Source organism: Bison bison, unplaced genomic scaffold, assembly GCF_000754665.1.
Source record: "Bison bison bison isolate TAMUID 2011002044 unplaced genomic scaffold, Bison_UMD1.0 scf7180017861046, whole genome shotgun sequence".
Taxonomy (NCBI): domain Eukaryota; kingdom Metazoa; phylum Chordata; class Mammalia; order Artiodactyla; family Bovidae; genus Bison; species Bison bison.
Genome location: NW_011491618.1, coordinates 711,715 through 712,050, shown reverse-complemented (window position 1 = coordinate 712,050; position 336 = coordinate 711,715). Strand labels below are relative to the sequence as shown.

Below are 336 nucleotides of genomic sequence, written 5' to 3'. Positions count from 1 at the left end.
ATATATGTATACATACAGCTGATTCATACTGTTGTACAGCAGAAACTAACACCACATTGTAAAGCAATTACACTCCATTTAAAAAATAAATAAGCTATAAGCATATGTTGTACAACACAAGGAATACAGCCTATATTTTATAATAAGTATAAATGGAGTATAACTTTTAAAATTGTGAATTATTGTATACCTGTAAGCTATATAATCGGAGAAGGCAATGGCAACCCACTCCAGTGTTCTTGCCTGGAAAATCCTATGGACGGAGGAGCCTGGTAGACTGCAGTCCATGGGGTCACTAAGAGTCAGACATGACTGAGCGACTTCATTTTGACTTTT

General features: G+C 35.7%; 1 protein-coding gene across 1 annotated transcript in view; it reads left to right on the top strand.

Moving 5' to 3' along the window:
* LOC104982952 (ADP-ribosylation factor 2) overlaps window positions 1–336 on the top strand; it is an 18,558-nt gene that overhangs the window by 14,291 nt on the left and 3,931 nt on the right. The window lies entirely within an intron of this gene.